The sequence below is a fragment of the Candoia aspera genome, chromosome 7 (assembly GCF_035149785.1).
Source record: "Candoia aspera isolate rCanAsp1 chromosome 7, rCanAsp1.hap2, whole genome shotgun sequence".
NCBI classification, from domain to species: domain Eukaryota; kingdom Metazoa; phylum Chordata; class Lepidosauria; order Squamata; family Boidae; genus Candoia; species Candoia aspera.
In genome coordinates, this window is record NC_086159.1 from 53,782,232 (window position 1) to 53,803,585 (window position 21,354).

Here is a 21,354-nt window from a genome sequence, read left to right on the forward strand (position 1 = left end):
TGGCAAGAATATACAGAAAACCTGTATAGGAAGGATAACAATATCGGGGATAGCTTTGACGGTGTGGTCGGTGAGCTAGAGCCAGACATCCTGAAGAGTGAGGTTGAGTGGGCCTTAAGAAGCATTGCTAATAACAAGGCAACAGGAGACGACGGCATCCCAGCTGAACTGTTCAAAATCTTGCAAGATGATGCTGTCAAGGTAATGCATGCTATATGCCAGCAAATTTGGAAAACACAAGAATGGCCATCAGACTGGAAAAAATCAACTTATATCCCCATACCAAAAAAGGGAAACACTAAAGAATGTTCAAACTATCGAACAGTGGCACTCATTTCACATGCCAGTAAGGTAATGCTCAAGATCCTGCAAGGTAGACTTCAGCAGTTCATGGAGCGAGAATTGCCAGACGTACAAGCTGGGTTTAGAAAAGGCAGAGGAACTAGAGACCAAATTGCCAATATCCGCTGGATAATGGAAAAAGCCAGGGAGTTTCAGAAAAACATCTATTTCTGTTTTATTGACTATTCTAAAGCCTTTGACTGTGTGGACCATAACAAATTGTGGCAAGTTCTTAGTGGTATGGGGATACCAAATCATCTTGTATGCCTCCTGAAGAATCTGTATAACGACCAAGTAGCAACAGTAAGAACAGACCATGGAACAACGGACTGGTTTAAGATTGGGAAAGGAGTACGGCAGGGCTGTATACTCTCACCCTACCTATTCAACTTGTATGCAGAACACATCATGCGACAAGCTGGCCTTGAGGAATCCAAGGCTGGAGTTAAAATCTCTGGAAGAAACATTAACAATCTCAGATATGCAGATGATACCACTTTGATGGCTGAAAGTGAAGAGGAACTGAGGAGCCTTATGATGAAGGTGAAAGAAGAAAGTGCAAAAGCTGGTTTGCAGCTAAACCTCAAAAAAACCAAGATTATGGCAACCAGCTTGATTGATAACTGGCAAATAGAGGGAGAAAATGTAGAAGCAGTGAAAGACTTTGTATTCCTAGGTGCAAAGATTACTGCAGATGCTGACTGCAGTCAGGAAATCAGAAGACGCTTAATCCTTGGAAGAAGAGCAATGACAAATCTCGATAAAATAGTTAAGAGCAGAGACATCACACTGACAACAAAGGCCCGCATAGTTAAAGCAATGGTGTTCCCTGTAGTAACATATGGCTGCGAGAGCTGGACCATAAGGAAGGCTGAGCGAAGGAAGATCGATGCTTTTGAACTGTGGTGTTGGAGGAAAATTCTGAGAGTGCCTTGGACTGCAAGAAGATCAGACCAGTCCATCCTCCAAGAAATAAAGCCAGACTGCTCACTTGAGGGAATGATATTAAAGGCAAAACTGAAATACTTTGGCCACATCATGAGAAGACAGGACACCCTGGAGAAGATGCTGATGCTAGGGAGAGTGGAAGGCAAAAGGAAGAGGGGCCGACCAAGGGCAAGATGGATGGATGATATTCTAGAGGTGATGGACTCGTCCCTGGGGGAGCTGGGGGTGTTGACGACCGACAGGAAGCTCTGGCGTGGGCTGGTCCATGAAGTCACGAAGAGTCGGAAGCGACTAAACGAATAAACAACAAAAGAACAGTGTAAGAAATCTCAGTGCCTGAATAGAGCTAGATTTATACTGAATTTTCTATGTTTCTATTGCATTTTTCCAGCACTGGAGATTGTAGCTGAGGTCGCAGTTGTTATGGCTTTGGGCCAGAAATTAAATATATAGTCATTGTAGAAGCTGCATAGAAAGGAACGATACAAGTCAATTTGTTGTTGTTGTTGCTGCCTTATTATCAATATGAATTTCAAAGTACTAAATACTATTATTATAAACAGCTCAATATATTTGTCACAAGAAAAAGACAAGGTGGTATTTTTTAACTTCTATTTCTAGTAATTTCTATAGTGCAGTATTGTGTTTCCTCATTACATCATTCTATCAGATCTCTTCTAGGAACAGGACTGATTTAAAAAGATTGGTAAAAACCAAATTGCTCAAGAATCTGTGAATGCAACACTGAATGTAATGTTTTGCAACAATCTGGCATTTCATTCTACAGCAGGTTTAAATATGCCATGACAATTTTTTTTTAAGCAGAGTTCTTGACTTGAGTATTAGAGCTTAATTACTACTCAACCAACTCAGAGAGATAGAGAGAGGGGGGCAAGAATATGTGTTTCAGAGAAGAAGACACCCCAATCAATTACAGCCAGGCAGCTAAGAATGCAACCACTATACACAGTTAAATCCACGATATAAAGTCCAAACAAATTAGAATTAAATATACAAGGGGCATCGAGACAGAGTAGCCCACTAGAACAACACGGTTTAAACTTGCTTCTTTTCAGTGGCTTCATCTCCCTCAGCTCCTCAGTAAACCAAGATGATGGCTGGGCTTGATGACTGCAGAGAGGCTGCACTGGAGAAATTACATCCAAGGCTCTGGCTGCCTCTTCAATCCACAGGTTCACCAGCATGACCCAGAACTTCTCAGCACATCCTTGGGAAAAACGCCAAGCGCCTTCTGGAAACCATCCTGATTCAATATAAATATATAGTATCATCTTGGTTTCAGTGACTATCAGGCACAAATGGAGGTTCTTCTGCCCAGATTTCAGATCTGCAAAGCATTCTGGTGCCTTATGGCCAGTAGTTCCTTGTGATACATCCTAGTCACTCTGCACACAGAAAATTGTGTACCCAGAAGTCATGTGATTTGAGAGCTCCTCTGGGAGTTTTTTACATGTAGATGAGGAGGAGTCCAAGCTGGGGTGTGCTTGCTCAGATTGTGAGAGGGCCACAAAGCTGCCTGCTTCTGTGCTAGCTAGTTAAGTAGACATGTCTTTTATGCTTGAAGGCTAATGAAAAAAAATTCCCACAGAGAGTTTTCTAGAGATTCCACAGGTGTACTGGGCAATCTGGGAAAAATTGCAGGTATGTTGTTACATAAGAATCTTGAATAGAACTCTCAGCATTCTTTTTCCAAGAACAGCTTAAGAGAACCAGCAAAAAGACTCAGTCTGTGTAAGAGAAATAACTAAACCACAGCCAGAAGACTAATAAGCATGTACTGATGTTCCACTTGTTGCCAGCTTCAGAGGCCTGCAGCAATATTTTAGAAAATTAAATGCCTAGAAAGTCAAAGAAGCACACAGTTTGATTTCCATTTAGTTCTTTATGAAGACTGCACAAAGGAAAGCATTAACTTTCTTTGGGGGTTTCAGCTTTTACAATTAAATTGTAGGTAGGAAACAGAAATAGAAAAATGGGAAAACACACTGACTGGTATTATGCTAAATAAAAATAAGCAAGGTTCTTAAGTGCAATAAGCAAGGAATTCAGTCCCAAATATCCTAATGGAGGGAAGGAGCCCAAAAGTGCACATGTAATCATTCTTTTACTATGCTATAACCTCTCCAGGGGTTTGAAACATCCTTGGTTTTTTTCTGTTTCAATTACAGTAAATCCCGAGGGAAGCCATTCTGGATGAACTCATACGAAGGGTTTTTTTGGGGGGGTGTTAAAAAGAGTGGGCAACTTAGGGTGGTTGTTGCACAGCAATGAAGAAAGCTGTAACCAAAAGAAAACAGCAGAACCCGCAAATGCATCTTATAATAACATAAGCCTAAAAATATTGAGTAAACGAATTAACTTTTAAGGCAATGTGAAAATGAAAAAGGAACGCAGAAGCCTCTTTACTAGGAAAGAAAACTGGAAGACAAATTTCACAGTATGAACCCATCAGAGACAACAAATCTTTTGGCAGCTATGCATTTTGGATGGAAAGAGGGTCAACCACAGACCGGAAAATTAATTCAAGGGTAATGGATTTATAGGGGTGTTGAGTGTGTTTGCGTCTTTAAAAGATGTACTAAGCCCTTCCTAAATCCTTTTTTAAAATTGGTTTTACTTTCTAGTTTGTGGTTTTCTTTTTTTAATACTCCTTATTAAATTACTTATATAAAAAATTTAAACATAAGAGACACCTACATACAAACCATAAAAAAGAAAGAAAAGAAGGGAAGAAAGAAAGAAAGAAAGAAAGAAAGAAAGAAAGAAAGAAAGAAAGAAAGAAAGAAAGAAAGAAAGAAAGAAAGAAGAAAAAAGAGAATTTAAAAGAGGGAAAGACGAAAAAAAAAAGTTCGGGTTTCCAACTCTCTAAGCGGTATATCTAAATATCTTAAGATCTTTTTTTTCCCATTAATACTCTAAATTTAACTTCTATGGTTCTGTTTAAATTATATAGTGAGAATAATTACTATTTACAGTTTATATATTCATGTTAACGTTTTGAGTCAGTTCCACATATTTGAAGAAGGGTTTCCAGTCATTTTGAAAGTCTTCCATATTTTTTGTCATTTAATTGTTCCGTGAGTTTTGCCATTTGTGCCAAATTAAGAGACTTCAATATCCATTCTTCAGCAGAAGGGGTTGATTCTGCTTTCCACTTTGACGCATAAATAGTTCGAGCCGCGGTGATCAGATGTAACAGTTTTCCATGGGTTCTCTCCAAAATTGGTTTTACTTTCCATGAAAAATCAACAAGAAAAGTTGTTGATTTTGCAGCACATCAATTACCCCACATCTGCTTTAAATCAGTATAAAACTTTACCCCTTTCTTGAAAATTTATAATGCATGTATGGAGAGAGTGGAACAACGCTGCACCAGTTGGGCTTTCTCTTCCACACTGCATTTCCTGCAATGTGGAAGCCTGAATGGGTTAAGTTCAGACACCTGGGAGAGGTAAAAATGAGGGCACAGTTGTCGGCTGATCACAAGTATACTGTGTAGCCAAGGGCAGTGAGGTATGTCATGGAGAAAGAAGTTCCATGAATACTCTACCAACTATAGTAAAGAACAGTACAAAATATTTATTTTTATCCCCTTTATGTTTTTTAAATAAAGAACTCAAGGCAGCCAACTTTCCCAATACTCCTTCCTCCTCCTATTTTCCCCACAACAACAACCCTGTGAGGTGGGTTGGGCTGAGAGAGCGCGACTGGCCCAAGATCACCCAGACAGCTTTCATGCCTAAGGCAGGATTAGAACTCTTGGTCTCCTGGTTTCTAGCCTGGTGCTTTAACCACTAGACCAAACTGGCTCATACGTTATATGCTACTTATTTTGCCACATGTATACTGGCCAGAATGTAAGATGGTCGCTGAGTAGTTCAGTAGTAGGTGGAAGCCAATATTTATTTTTTTTCCTGAGAAAGTAAATTTATTAGCTGGCTTAAAGGTTGTTAAGAAGCCACTAAGCTAATAACTAGGAGGTAGATCCTTTCCCAAATGAAAATGTCTTGACACCACCCACCCCCAACTTAAACAACGGTTTGCTAATAATCCTGTTAAGGGTTTCAGGGGAGAAACGTATTTCCCCCTTAGCTATGGCTGTATGAAACCATGAGGCAGACACTCCAAGATCTGGGAAGAGAAGCCTGGATATCAGAGTGTCCCCAACACAAAGTAACTCACCCTTTGACCAAAGCCACTTTTGTAAGCAAGTTTAATTTTTCAATTTCAAGCTGCTTTCCAAAATTTGTTTTCTCAAGAAATGTTATCTTTTGAAAAACATAGGAAGGTTTTCCTTCAGTCTGCTAGTGTAAACAAGCGCAAAAATTGTGCATTTCAGTACTTATACCAGGCACTTCACAGTGCTTGTATAGTTTTGGTGCCTCTAATTTTATTTCACAATTGAAATTTCTTAAGGGAAATAGTTACTTTAAAAAAAAAAAATGGGGGGGGATTTTTATTTCATTCTAGTACAGCTTTCCTAATTCTAACCATTTTTCCTCAAAGCTTCCTATTTTACCATTAAGATTTTAGCACTGGGTAATAGCAAATGAATTTAGTAGTCTTTGCACTTGAATAGCTGGCTATAAAGCAAATGGAAAACTGTTTAGTATTAAATGAAGTCTTATTGTCAGAGATTTAAACCCCTGAAATATATTTACCAAGCAGAAAATTCAAAACACACTCTAAGCCACATAAAAATGGTAACATTCCACACTAGCATTTTAAATGGGTGAATTTAAATCAGAGCCAGTTGCTTGCAACATTACTAGTTTTTATATTTCTTTTGATTAAATAATAATAAAGCTTATGATTATTAAACAATATATTTCCTTTTATTGAATCATATAATAAGACAGTATAATTGGACCAGCATGAACTAGGTAGTAGAGAGAAACCATAGCTGTTTTTATTGGCTTGGCTTATCCTCCTCTTAGCAAAAACCTAGCAAGCTAAACATTGTGTTGTGTGAACACAACAGATATAGATAAGAATAACCAGCAGCAATTTCCGTGAAAGCAGCAAATGGGAAAAAAAAGGGGATTATAGAATACACTGCCAATCTGTTTTGCAAACATCTATTTAGAACTTGATCCTCAGGGATACTTTTTTTCCCTTTATGGTTGATCCCAAAACTGCTTCTGTTCATAAGCAGAGATCTAGCATATTGATTTAAAAATATATGTGTACATATACAAGGTATAAATTATAATAAAATATCCAGATGGGGAACCTTAGAGTACAATTATATATATTTTTCTTATGCTAAAGGAAAGTAGACTGCTGTTTTTCTCTTATAACAACATTCAAAACAATTTCTTCTCCTTTTTTAAAAACAACCTCTAGTCTTTTCTGGGCTTTGTGCTTTACTTTATGCTTTTTAAGTTAGGTGGAGTTTAGCATTTTCATTATTCCAGCAGCATTTATCCTAGCCCCTGGCAGTCATTAATTGTCTGTTTTCAGCTTTGTTTGAATGGGGACTTTGTAGACTATTGGGGGAAAAACCCTAATATAAGCTCAACTGGATATCTTAATCAAATACAAAAGCTTGCCAAAGACATTTATTTATACAATGATGCTTTCACTTTTTATTCGTTTTGCATCAATAGATAACATTCATGCAGTTTACTATTATGCCTATAACCATCCTTTATTTTCACCAAGTCAGTGAGCCAAAAACCTACCCACATGTCTACAGCATACAATTTCCCTAACACATGTCTCACCCAACCTTTTTCAAGGGAAAATCCATGATACATAGAGAAATAATCAAGATTCAGAAATCAACAAAGGTGTAGATCCACATCCTAAAAGCAACTCTTTTTCAAATAAATAAGGGAGTTTTGATTCATGTTTCTTAAACCACAGATTTTATAAATATTTGGAACACCTACTTCAAAACTTAGGTAAATTTTGCAACTATGTGACACACAGTAGGATGCTTTAGATGCCATGATCAAAACATAGTCAATATCTGCCTAGAGTTGTTGAGAGTTGGGCAGCATACAAGTTTAATAAATTATTATTATTATTATTATTATTGTTTGCAGAAACAACAGAAAATGCAGAAAGGGTGGGATGTGAAAAGGCATATTACAAAATGTATCTGAATTGTCTATGGCTCTGGTAGAAGCTCTGTGGTCAGGATCCAAAAAGCTATGTGACACATTCTAGAAGGAACACCTGGCAACCAGTCCAGCAGTAGTTCCATACTGTTCATTTGGCAATGTACACATTTGGAAAAATAAGACAGGATTATTGGTTGAGACTGGAAGTGATTCCAGAAAGATTTTGTAATAAGTTCTAGTTTACCATAATTTTGCTGACAAAATGTGATCTCTTTGTACAGAATCACACAATGGTATGCCAAATGAAAATAGCAATTCCTTCTCCCCGGGTTTTATTTTGACAACATAAATGAAATACCAAGGTGAATGTGTCAGAAGGACAGCACGGAAGCTACCGTATCATGGTGTCTGCTTCACGGGGAAAGTTTGTGCACAGCTACTCTTGTGACACAGCCTACCTCCAGCAATGCTGCTTTCTCCACACCTGCAAATTTACAACAGATAATGAAACCTAGATTTATAAGATGACTTTCTAACCTTCTCTTGCAGAGTTTTATCACAGGTGTATTTTAAAGTAAGTTACATGTTTTTTTTCCACTGGCAGGATTATCACCTCAGTTCACCTCTTTAAACCAGAAACACTGTTAGTTGAGGCCTATAAGATTTCTTAGTATCTTTCCGTGCTTTCATTTATATAGTTATATTTTAACTTCGCAATACACTAAGAACTTCAGGAAAATGAAAATGGACAATTGTGATTATATAACATTTAGAGTTTTAAGGTTTCTTTCTCTACTAGTACCTATCTATATTATGATAAACTCACAGGATTTGAGTTCAAATCAATATTTTTTTAAAAGACCAAAACAATAGCAGATTTTTAAAAATTTAAACAACATTCTTTATTTAAATCAGAATTTAAGTGTTTCATTAAAAATGAACCAGCTCCGAAATAACAACATAACTTATAATTGCATTTGAATTAGATTATATTCTATTTACTAATGCTGAGATGAGATAAGATGAGATGAGATAAGAGAAAAAGTAAGTGAAAGAGTATAGCAGACTTTTCTCTCAAACAGTGTTCCTCAATTTCAGCAATTTTAAGACATGTGAACTTCAAATCCCAATATGCTGGCTGGGAAATTCTGGGAGTTGAAGTCTACATATCTAAAAAAATACAAAGAAAAAGCTATGCAGTGAAAAGAGAATTTAAAATATGGGCCAGGAGGAAAAGTCTTGATGTAAGTACAACAGGCAGGATTAAGAAATAGAAAGTGAATCAGAAAATAGGAAAACCCATTCCTAATTATAAGGATCTCAGTGACTTTCTGGTTCTGAGTTGTACAAAAAACAACCTAACTTAGGCAGCAAGTTGTACAAGAAGCTCCATATACAAATATTTTAATGCAATTAGAGACTTCCTGGACTTCTGATTGAGATAGGCAAGTTTGCAAAATGAAAGTGATGTAACAAAGAAATGCAATGTCCTGTTGCTGAAACGAAGCATCATTAGGGGAATTACAGGTTCAGCTCTAAAGATGCTGAAAGGAGCATGGATTTGTCTTTGGCTCCCAATATAAAGAAGCCTTCTTCTTCATGTTTGAGGAAGGAAGGAAGGAAGGAAGGAAGGAAGGAAGGAAGGAAGGAAGGAAGGAAGGAAGGAAGGAAGGAAGGAAGGAAGGAAGGAAGGAAGGTTGGTTCTGTTTCACCAGAATCTTTCTTGGAATCATTACATTTTACTTCATTGCCATCATCCCTAATAATACAGTCTACATGTATGTAATTGCACATATTTATAACTTTGAATTGATGTTTACTTGTATTGCTGCCACTTTAAACCTCAAACTGCACAATCTTTGAGCTAGGGGCTTTCTTTGTGTCTATTTTTCTTCTTGCCTAAATTAGTATATGCCTTGATAATGCTGTAAAAATAGTATCAAATGGGCAGCACCACGAGCTCCTTGGAGATACACTTGCATACATTGCAGATGGTTTTGAAAATCTGAAAAATTTCCAGTTCTCAATAGTGGCTTTCCATGCAGTATGGCAGGAAAGAGAACCCTTTGAGTTTGAGGACATATTTCAGCAGTTCTTTAGACTTCTACCAGATAAAAAGAACCATTTTCTTTTAAATGGGGGTGGGGGTGGGGGTTTTGTATTTGGCGTTTTATTTCTGTAAGCCACCCAGAGTCACTGTGACTGAGTTGGGCGGCCATATAAATTTCTTAAATAAATAAATTTTAATATAATGGATGAATTTAAGTCTAGTGATATAGAACAAAGAATGAGAGGCTTAGTTGAGGCGGCTTAGATGATGGGATAGGATCTCACACTGGGGCTCTCCCCTCTTTCTGGCCCTTCCTTCAATATCCCAGTTATCCCAATTGAGAATTTTCACATGAATTTCATCAAAACAAGAAAATTGTTTGGGTATGTACATATATCTGTGATTGAAGCTTATGAAGCCAGAGCCTGATTCATTCAAGAGAGCCATTCTGTAAACAAATGACAGATGGCAGAGAGCTTCAATGAAAGGACAGAGTAGCTAGATGCCCATTAACTTAAAAAAGGAGAGGCTCAGGATTTGAACTTTGTGACCGAACAATACACTGGGAAGGTTCCCTGGGTGTTGCTGTGTGCAGAACTCTTTTGTCCTAATCATCTTGTATTTGCTCCGCAGTGATGACTGGGAAGAGGGAGAGGCAGAGACTGGTTGACAGTCATGCCTTGACACCTAAATTCCCAATATCGAGATTACCATATTAAGAACTAATCTAGTATAATGATGAAGGGCCAGCACTGGGAAGATCCAGATTCAAATCAACTCTCAGCCATGGAAACTCACTGTGCATCTTTGGGCCACTCTCTCTCAGCAAAACCTATCTCACAGGTTGCGGTTGTGGGACGAAATAGAAAGGAGTTTTGTATACCACCTGAGTTCTGGAATAAAGGGTGGTATATAAATGTAATGAACATGTAAATATTCAAGAGTTAAATCTGAAAACAAAATCAAACCCACAGAACTATATATAAATATAGCTCAGTGGAATATCCTGCTATTTTAACTTTACAAATCATCATGGAGGAAGCAGCAGGAAAAGAACCTCTAATGAACCTTAATCATCATAATTATCTTGTTAAAAGGATGTTTTTGCCTTGCAAGCATTTTGGAATATCCTTGAAGCATCCTTGAAAATAATCAGAAAAAAAATTAAAATATTGCTTAAAATTGTGCCATATGTAAATAAAACCAGTACTTTACAGTATAATAGTTCTAACAAATGCAAGGACATTTGAATTGGTTTGATTATAAAGGGCCAAACAACCAAACAAAATAAATTATTTCTATAGTTATTTGGAACTCACCAACAGCAAAGCCAGCAACAGACAAGTAGGAAAAAATAAAGAAGGTGCATCAGTCACTGTCTCCTTCTGTTGCTGTCTGTTTTAATATGAATCATTTCCTCAGTTGTAAGTAATGTAAGCAATTTTGCTTCCCTAAATTTACTTTATGATGGCATGATGGAGAGAGGGGGCAGAACCTTAGAGTACCAAGAATCCTTATCTTCATCCACAATACCATTTGGGTCTTTCCAACTTTGGCTATTTCGAACTTTAGAAAAAAGTAGTTTCAAAGGAAGATGATGACATGAGGGTACAGGAATCTGATAACAAATTCTTTGAGTTTGAATGGCCTCCTTCTGATCTTGGAAAGAATTGTATTACCCCTTTCCTTTTCAGGTGGAAAGCTAACCAAAGTAAAACTAATTGAAATTATAACCAAATCATCTGGTAAGTTTTGGAATCAGTTGGACAGATCCAGGCAATGTCTTTAAACCATTCCAGGACAACATTCCTGATCTAAATTTCTCCCTGATTCACAATGGAGGGATGGGGAATTTCTGAGGATAGGATTTTCCAACTTCAACTGTGGAGTCAGGGAGGAATGGAGAAGGAGATCCAATACCAAATCCCTTCCTTCAAGATCTGAACTCTGTCTCCAAGCTCAGAAGGAGCAGCTATTCAATCCTAGGGAATCACAGAACTCAGAAGATAAAGGGTTAATACTTTTTAAAGTCAATACAGACACTTGGCTTCTGGTGGGGAATTATGGGGGGCTGAGGCTCTTTGAAGGTGCAGAGAGACACCGCAAATGAAAACTCCAGCTGGAAGGCAGATTCTGGCTGGTGCAATCTCCCTGGATCAAAGAGATATTATGAGATAAACCACACACATTCTGGATGGCAGTACCTCATGAGCAAACTGCAGAAGCGGAAAAGTGTCTGCAGTCAGTTTGGGAGTCGAGCTGCCAGGAGTCCTGGAATTCCACCTATACTCCTAACTGCAGTGGAGCCAATACAGACATTAAGCCCTGCTTTGGGCATTTCTTAATCACTTTGGGAAGTAATTAATTTACACATGAAGAGAGGTTTCCTCTGTGGCAAAGATAAGACTCCTTGCAGTGAGTTAAACCTTTCGAGATTACAAAAAAACAAGAAAAAGAGACTTTGATTTAAAGATCCAAGAATTCTTTGCAAAAAGTTTAATGTAAGAAAGTTTTAAAACAGACAAGGGGACCGTCTTTTTTTCTCTTTTTTTCTTTTTATCCTTTTCACTTTGGATGAAAGTGCTTTGGCATAGATTTGCATTAAGCCAGTTAAAGTGACCAGTCTTGCGTGGGAATGCTTGTGGTTTATTCTTAAAGAGTGCATTTAATTGGCAAAATCTACATAATAAAGCTTCAGAAAAGGATCGTTACCTTGTTGTGGTGCTGGAGCTTGAGCACCTCAATGATGCCATGAGCTAAACTGTGAAGGGCCACCCAAGACGAGAAGGTCATGACAGAGAGGTCAGACTAAATGCGATCCCTGGGGAAGGTAATGGCAACCCACCCCAGTATTCTTGCCGTGAAAACTAAATGGATCAGTACAACCAGAGATATGTCGGTATACCATCGGAAGATGAGACCCCCAGGTCGGAAGATGGTCAAAATGCTACTGGGGAGGAACAGAGGATGAGTTCAACTAGCCCCAGACGTGATGACACAGCTAGCTCAAAGCCGAAAGGACGGCTAGCGGCCGACGGTGCTGGTGGTGAACGGCGAATCCGATGTTCTAAGGATCAACACACCATTGGAACCTGGAATATAAGATCTATGAGCCAGGGAAAATTGTATGTGGTTATTGGTGAGATGTCAAGATTAAAGATAGACATTCTGGGCGTCAACGAACTGAAATGGACTAGAATGGGCCACTTCACATCAAATGACCACCAAATCTACTACTGTGGACAAGAGGACCACAGAAGAAATGGAGTAGCCTTCATAATTAATAGTAAAGTGGCTAAAGCAGTGCTCGGATACAATCCAATAAACGATAGAATGATCTCAATTTGAATTCAGGGCAAGCCATCTAACATCACAGTGATCCAAATATACGCCCCAACCACAGATGCTGAAGAAGCTGAAGTAGAGCAGTTCTATGAGGATCTGCAGCACCTACTGGACAACACACCTAAAAGAGATGTTATTTTCATCACGGGAGACTGGAATGCTAAGGTGGGCAGTCAAATGACCCCTGGAATTACAGGTAAGCATGGCCTGGGTGAACAAAATGAAGCAGGACATAGGCTGATAGAATTTTGCCAAGACAACTCAATGTGCATAACAAACACTCTCTTCCAGCAACCTAAGAGACGGCTTTATAGATGGACTTCCCCAGATGGACAACACCAAAACCAGATTGACTACATCCTTTGCAGCCAAAGGTGGCGGACATCTATAGTCAGTAAAAACAAGACCTGGAGCTGACTGTAGTTCAGATCACGAACGTCTTCTTCCACAATTTAGGATCAGACTAAAGAGATTAGGGAAGACCCACAGATCAGCTAGATATGAGCTCACTAATATTCCTAAGGAATATGCAGTGGAGGTGAAGAATAGATTTAAGGGACTGGACTTAGTAGATAGGGCCCCAGAAGAACTATGGACAGAAGTCAGCAACATTGTTCAAGAGGCGGCAACAAAATACATCCCAAAGAAAGAGAAAACCAAGAAGGCAAAATGGCTGTCTGCTGAGACACTAGAAGTAGCCCAAGAAAGAAGGAAAGCAAAAGGCAACAGTGATAGGGGGAGATATGCCCAATTAAATGCAAAATTCCAGAGGTTAGCCAGAAGAGATAAGGAATTATTTTTAAACAAGCAATGCGCGGAAGTGGAAGAAGACAATAGAATAGGAAGGACAAGAGACCTCTTCCAGAAAATTAGAATCATTGGAGCTAAATTCCAGGCAAAAATGGGTATGATCAAAAACAAAGATGGCAAGGACCTAACAGAAGAAGAAGAGATCAAGAAAAGGTGGCAAGAATATACGGAAGACCTGTATAGGAAGGATAACAATATCGGGGATAGCTTTGACGGTGTGGTCAGTGAGCTAGAGCCAGACATCCTGAAGAGTGAGGTTGAATGGGCCTTAAGAAGCATTGCTAATAACAAGGCAGTAGGAGACGATGGCATCCCAGCTGAACTGTTCAAAATCTTGAGAGAGGATGCTGTCAAGGTAATGCATGCTATATGCCAGCAAATTTGGAAAACACAAGAATGGCCATCAGATTGGAAAAAATCAACTTATATCCCCATACCCAAAAAGGGAAACACTAAAGAATGTTCAAACTATCGAACAGTGGCACCCATTTCACATGCCAGTAAGGTAATGCTCAAGATCCTGCAAGGTAGACTTCAGCAATTCATGGAGCGAGAATTGCCAGATGTACAAGCTGGGTTTAGAAAAGGCAGAGGAACTAGGGACCAAATTGCCAATATCCGCTGGATAATGGAAAAAGCCAGGGAGTTTCAGAAAAACATCTATTTCTGTTTTATCGATTATTCTAAAGCCTTTGACTGTGTGGACCATAACAAATTGTGGCAAGTTCTTAGTGGTATGGGATACCAAGTCATCTTGTCTGCCTCCTGAAGAATCTGTATAACAACCAAGTAGCAACAGTAAGAACAGACCACGGAACAACGGACTGGTTTAAGATTGGGAAAGGAGTACGGCAGGGCTGTATACTCTCACCCTACCTATTCAACTTGTATGCAGAACACATCATGCGACAAGCTGGGCTTGAGGAACCCAAGGCTGGAGTTAAAATCGCTGGAAGAAACATTAACAATCTCAGATATGCAGATGATACCACTTTGATGGCTGAAAGCGAAGGGGAACTGAGGAGCCTTATGATGAAGGTGAAAGAAGAAAGTGCAAAAGCTGGCTTGCAGCTAAACCTAAAAAAAACCAAGATTATGGCAACCAGCTTGATTGATAACTGGCAAATAGGGGGAGAAAATGTAGAAGCTGTGAAAGACTTTGTATTTCTAGGTGCGAAGATTACTGCAGATACTGACTGCAGCCAGGAAATCAGAAGATGCTTAATCCTTGGGAGAAGAGCAATGACCAATCTCAATAAAATAGTTAAGAGCAGAGACATCACACTGACAACAAAGGTCCGCATAGTTAAAGCAATGGTGTTCCCCATAGTAACATATGGCTGCGAGAGCTGGACCATAAGGAAGGCTGAGAGAAGGAAGATCGATGCTTTTGAACTGTGGTGTTGGAGGAAAATTCTGAGAGTGCCTTGGACTGCCAGAAGATCAGACCAGTCCATCCTCCAGGAAATAAAGCCAGACTGCTCACTTGAGGGAATGATATTAAAGGCAAAACTGAAATACTTTGGCCACATAATGAGAAGACAGGACACCCTGGAGAAGATGCTGATGCTAGGGAGAGTGAAAGGCAAAAGGAAGAGGGGCCGACCAAGGGCAAGATGGATAGATGATATTCTAGAGGTGACGGACCCGTCCCTGGGGGAGCTGGGGGTGGCGTCGACAGACAGGAAGCTCTGGCGTGGGCTGGTCCATGAAGTCACGAAGAGTCGGAAGCGACTAAACGAATAAACAACAAAACAACAAAACATAATAAAGATAAGGTAAAGGATCAGACTGTGACATTTAGTTGTCATGGAGGTGTGATGTGTGTTGTGGCTGAAGCTACTAAAAGGAAACTGTCAAAACTATGAAAAGATAATGAGGGGGGAAAAAAGGAGAGGCTTGTCTTTTTATTTTGCCTGCTTGAGACATCTTCATTTTTGGATTACTATTAGAAAAACAGCTACTAGAAAAATGGCTAGAGAGGCAGGAGGGGTTCGCTACAGCAATCTGTAAAAAAAATAGTTACACAAGATATACTTCAGAAATTATTTGAACAGATGAGAAATAAAATTGATGCTTTGGAAAAAGAATGGATAGAGGATTTGTAAAGTTGAGAGAGGAGATGAGAAAAGATGTTAAAAAGATGGGAAGTTCTATAAAGCAAATATCTGAAGAGATAAACAAATTAATGATAAAGTAGAAATTTTAAAGAGTAAGACAGGTTCAAGGCAGAGAAGAACTGGATAATCTGGCTTTACTGGAACTGAAAGACAAAGAATTCTGTTTGAGATTCAGACTTGTTCCAGAGATTTCAGATGAAAATACTAGAGAACAGATGATTAATGTTTTGGCAATTTTTTTAGACTTGGAGGAGAAGATATGAACACAGAAATCGATAAGGTCTATAGAATAAATTCCAGATTTGCCAGAATGAGGAATGCCTCTAGGGATATTTTGGTGCATTTTGTTAGAAAGAAGATAAGGGATCAAGTCCTGCAGCAGAATTTTAACACAAGATTGAAAATGGATAATACAGATAATATTTTTTATAGAACTTTATTAATTTTCAGAGTATAGTTAAAATACAAAATATGGAATATAGAAAAGATAGAGTACAAGACTAAAGAAAAAAGAAAAACTATAAAAGTACAAAACAGACAGAAAACAGAACGTGACTTCCGACCTTCTCCAATACAGATACGAATGCATTTACAAATATAATATCTTACCATTAGTTAAACCTTAGTAACATTATTTCTATCAAATCAAACCATTTAATCATTAAAACCCAAAATCAAAACTTTATTTTTTTCTGACACAAGCAAGTCGTCTTAAAGTGGTTGCCAAATAGCAACAAATTCAGACATGGTATTTTTTCTTATCAACGCTGTTAACTTTGCCATTTAGGCCAGTTCCATCAATTTAAATCATCCATTCTTCCACTGTAGGAATTTGTGGTTCTTTCCATCTTTGTGTGTATAAAAGCCTTGCTGCTGTAATCATGTATAAAAGCAAAGTCCCATGTTGTTTCTCAAGCTGCTTCTCCATCAATCCCAAGAGAAACAGTTCTGAGTTTTTTTGTAAGTCCACTTCAATGATCTTTTGAACATTAACACATATTTGATCCCCAAATTTTTTGGCCTTCTCACAAGTCCACTAAAGACGATAAAAAATTCTTTCATCAAGAGAACATTTCCAACAAAAAATCGTTACTCCATTATACATTTCTGACAACTTATCAGGAGTTAAATACCAATGATACATCATTTTATAAATATTCTCTTTTAAGTTATAATTCAAAGTAGATTGAAAATGATTGAAAATGGATAATACAGATAATAATTGTTTTGAAAGAGATTCCTATTAGAATTTTACATAAGAGAAAAGAATACGCCTTCTTGGTTAAAAATTAGAACAGAAAAAGATTCCATTTTGATGGGATAAATTGGAAGGTGTGATTTTTACATTTAAACAGCAGAGATTACACTGAATTCTGTTCAGAAGGCAATAGATTTTTTAGAAAGACATAAAGGAGAATTGGAGGAAATGGAAATGGAGCTTTCAGAGGGAACTACAGAAAAATCATAGGAATGCAACAGGAAATGGAAAAAGATGATACTGAATTAAGTGCTACAGGTATGGACTTTTCTAAATTTTTGGACTGAGTATGGATTACAAATGTATACATGGAATATAAATGTCGCAAATACTTCTCAAAAGAGAAAAAAAATCATTATTTGAAAAAATTAAAGCAAGACATTGTTTGCCTACAAGATACTCATATCAGAAAAAAAAAGATATAAAGTATTTGACTTATAAATCCTCAGGTGAAGATTTTATTTCAGCAGATACCAAAAAGAGATATGGAGTTGTTCTCTATATTAACCTTCAACTAAACCCAGAACTTGTATTAAGTGATGAACATGACAGATTTATTGGGGTAACAGTTAATTTATATGGGGTTAAAACTGTGATGCTGGAGTTTATGGCCCAAATGAAGATAATGTGACTTTTTACAAACAACTTATGAAGAGACTAATAGACTTTTTAAAAATAAAGTTGGTGTTTAATGGGGTATTGGAATGGAGTGGTCTTCCCCCAAGTGGACAGGACTTACTGAAGGTAAATTACCCAATGTCTTCTTTGATTTGATGGACAATTTAGGGTTGGCTGATATATGGAGACAGATGATTGGCAGTTCAAGAGAGTCCATTTATTTTTCAGAAAGACACAGGTCTTCACAGATCCCTTTCAAGAATAGACATGATTTGGATTTCAAGGGACTTTTCAAGAATAGACATGATTTGGATTTCAAGGGACTTGGCTACTAAAAATTTCCAAAGCAGAGATTTAACCAAAGACTTTTTCAAACCATAATTCTCTGATTCTGGTTTATAAAAGAACATCTAGTTCTTTCAGATGGAGACTAAATGAAGCATTGTTACAGAAAGAAATTGTTGAGGATTGCAAAAAGAGATTAAAAGAATTTTTTGAAAATAAAAGATTTAAAATGGATAAAAAGACTTATGGTACGCAGCAAAGCAAATCAGAATTTGAAATACAATTGTGTACTGATGATGAGCATGTAATTGCTAAAATAAACTTTGGTTGAAATTTGAGACAGAAGAAGTGAAAGAATATATGATAAAATGGGCTAAAATTTTTGGCTATAATATACAAATGAATCAATGGGAAAATATGTGGTTAAAAGGATTGAAATTTACATTATGTTCTAGTCTTAAAGAGACTTTTAAAAAAAAGATGTATTGTTGGTATTTGTCACCAGAGAAATTGCCTAAAATGTATAAAGGTACTTATACATTTCTTTGCTGGAAATGTGAACAACATGAAGGGACATTTTATCATATACAGTGGATGTGTAAAAAAGCCAAATTATTTTGGATACAAAAAATACACTAATTCAGATGATTTGAAAAATTAATGTACAATTGAAACCAGAGACTTTTCTTTTGAAATTAATGGACAGACAGCTAGAAAAAAACCATGGAGCTTTGTTTTTATATACAACTGCAGCAAGATTACTATATGCTCAGAAGTAGAAGAGTTTGACACTGTCCACAATAGAGGAACGGTTGGTGAAGATGATAGAACTTGCAGAGTTGAATTCCTTGATTAGAAAAAAGACAGTATCTCCATTTATGGCTGACTGAAAATCCGTTATAGACTTTTTGCATGAAATAGAAAAAAATGCACTTATGACTTGTTGTTTTGATGATTAGAAAAACCATTGGATAATAGAAAAACGTAAGCTTTTTTTTATATAATATAGAGTAAGAGATAACTTCATAATCAGTTATATTTGCTGCAAAGAAAATCGGAAGCTTCTTCTATTTCTTTTTATCTTTTCTTTCTTCACTTTTGTCTTTTTTTCCTTTGTCTTTTTCGTTCTTTGTTTTCTTTATTCTGTATTAGTTTGTGTTAGTTTTATGTTCTCTTTAAAACTTTTAATTAAATTTATATAATAAAATAAACTTAACACAGACAGTCATACATACAAGACAGATAAATCTTTTAATGAATACTTGTTGCATGCATAACAATGGCTTTACATTGTTCATCCATGTTTCAGAAATCACTATATACTATGCGTATAATAAGTGTATACTATAGCTGTCAAGCCAAAAGAAATGAAATCTACGTTTTATTTTTTTCCACTAGAGGGTGGTGTCTCAAAAGAAGGGTTATATTACTGAATATGTATAGTAAATCCAGTATTTTTATCAAATTCTACCTGTTGATTATCAAACCTTTACCCGGTTCAATTTTTCTCATTCTCTGTAAGCAGCACTTTTATAGAAAATTTTAATCAATATTTTGGAATAAATATATCTGTTTTCTTTTTGGTAAGAATATGTTTTCAAACTCATCCATAATTCTGTAAATTTTCAGAGAGTGTTATTTCTTTAGGAAAAAGAAACATATAAAAGAAAAACAGATATTCAGACCACTGCTTTATATTCATCTAAGTATAAAGATATATTTAATATATATCCCATGGTCTGTACAAGTATCTGAAAAGCTCTGTCTTCTTTTTCTTCTCTCATTCTTTCTGGTGTATGTTTGCTTATAAATTTCACTGATGTCTGCTTTGTTTTGTGACTCCATATTTATATTCAGGAATGCGTAAATATGCATTTTCTGTCATTCAATTAATGCATGTTGCAAAACATAAGGGAGAACAGAGGGAGTTCCAAAACACATTAGGCTAATAGATATATATTACACACACACACAGACACATATTTTCTAGCTAGTGAGTTGATACAACTAGAGCAGGAATGTGCCTCCTTTTCAGTATTAGCCCTGTCCCTGAACACCCTACACATTAAATATAATTCAGTGCTTCACAGAGATACAAAACCATGTCCTTCTCGTTCTGTGCACTGGAAATAATGCCTGGAAGCAGAGAAAGGATAGCTCCGCTTATTTGTACCCTAAACAGCAACGTCATCTAACAGACAGGTTGTCTCAGCCAACCAGGGTAGAGCAGCAGCAAGTCCTACATCTTGGCACTCTAAAGCTATTGGCTCCTCTCTGGGGAGTGGAGGGTGTTCAGTTATTAATGACCACTGAGCAGGCAGCACCATGTCAGTGTGACAACTGATCGGGTGAACGATGCACCACTAACCACCATGGAAATGGAGAGAAAGAAGAAAAGCTAGAAGCATCTCTCTCTCTCTCTTGCTGTTTCTTTCTCTCTTCCCCCTCCTTCACTGGATTGTGAGCTTCTGACAGCCAGCACAGAGCTCTGGAAAAAAGTACGGGAAATCAACCGACTGCACAGAGATTCTCTCCTGTTACAGGATATATAGAGACAGCACTAATATTCATTATCTGTGCAGGCACCGACTCAGCTTCCTAGCTTTAACATCAGTATGTGGCTACCTGAACTAAGGGATCAAATATGCGTGAGTGTTCCCGGACTAAATTTACTCTTGTAGGGTAAGTATCCTATTTATCCTAAGTTGTGTTCTTGTGCTATTTGCTACTGAAATGTTTCCGTTCTGTTTCTAGTTTTCATTCTGAGCAATTTCCCATACTCGCTTTCCACATTTTACTCTTTTGGTGAGACATACAAAGGACCCCTGTCTGCTCTGAACAACCCACCATCAAATCCTCATTAATCTATTTTTTCCCAAGACTTCTGAAAGCTGAAACACACATCAAATGGCTTGAATACTGTGCTTTCTAGTATCCTCAATGCAAAATGAAACAGCCCACTTTCTCTGTGTTTGGAAACCAATTACATGCAGCACCGGACGGCTTTTTAACCCCCTTCCAATGGCTGGATTACAGCAAATGCCACTGCATGTCATACTGGAACCTAACAGCCACCAAGAACGAAGGCTGAATAGATTATCACAAACACTAACTGAATGTCTGCCAGATTACACTTTAAGAATTGTGGCAAATGACTCCCCTCCTCCTCCTCCTCCCCCACCCACCCACAGACACACAACACACACATGCACACACACCTGGTGGTCAGAAAGGCAATGCCCCCATCAGTAATGCAGCTGGAACTGACATATGCAAGGTACAAAAAGACAGCCTTCATCTCCTCTGGTAACTGAAAGGATCGCATCGTAAGCCATTAACAAATTTTTCTGTTAGGAAAAACTGGGCTCAGCAGACTATATCCTTTGATTGTTACTGTTGTTATTTCTGTTATGGAAAAGCTCAGAGATATTTGCTTGAAAGCAGGAGTAGGGAGGGGGTCTTGATTTGTACTCATTTTAACCAGTACCG

The 21,354-nt window shown here is 37.6% G+C and overlaps 2 protein-coding genes across 2 annotated transcripts in view; one reads left to right on the forward strand and one right to left on the reverse strand.

Annotated features, from left to right (window-relative positions):
* The window catches only part of IMMP2L (inner mitochondrial membrane peptidase subunit 2), a 463,417-nt gene that overhangs the window by 233,882 nt on the left and 208,181 nt on the right, over positions 1-21,354 (reverse strand). The gene's annotated exons all lie outside the window — the stretch shown is intronic.
* The window catches only part of LRRN3 (leucine rich repeat neuronal 3), a 35,170-nt gene continuing 34,032 nt past the window's right edge, over positions 20,217-21,354 (forward strand). Inside the window, exon 1 of the mRNA XM_063309431.1 lies at positions 20,217-20,547. The gene's annotated coding sequence lies outside the window, so the exon portion shown is untranslated. The remainder of the gene's footprint in view (positions 20,548-21,354) is intronic.